Consider the following 395-nt stretch of genomic DNA (forward strand, 5'->3'; position numbering starts at 1 on the left):
AATAGGAATTTATTTGGGGACGTCCCAAAAAGGAAAAATATGAACTATTTGGGACGGAGGAGTTTATTATAGGAGTCAATAATTTGAGTAATAAAAAACGTTCATCGAGAAAAATTTAAGTTGACTTTTTCAAAAGTCAAATTCTAGAAGTATGGAAGAAGCTGTGAAAGTTGGGGGAAGAACTACAAGTGTAAATAAAGAAAATATGTGCTCGAAGTCTATCTTCTGTAGTTAACCACATAACAGATCCCACTTCCATGCTTCTACTAATTGTAAGAAAAATTTGTTGAAGAAAACCCAAAATAGGTACAGTAATGCTAGTAAGATACAAATCATACACGCGAAGTGAGGTTCTTGTTGGATGATGTGCTGTGAATGCATATGTACTGAGATTA

This window comes from Salvia miltiorrhiza, chromosome 6 (genome assembly GCF_028751815.1).
Source record: "Salvia miltiorrhiza cultivar Shanhuang (shh) chromosome 6, IMPLAD_Smil_shh, whole genome shotgun sequence".
Classification (NCBI taxonomy): domain Eukaryota; kingdom Viridiplantae; phylum Streptophyta; class Magnoliopsida; order Lamiales; family Lamiaceae; genus Salvia; species Salvia miltiorrhiza.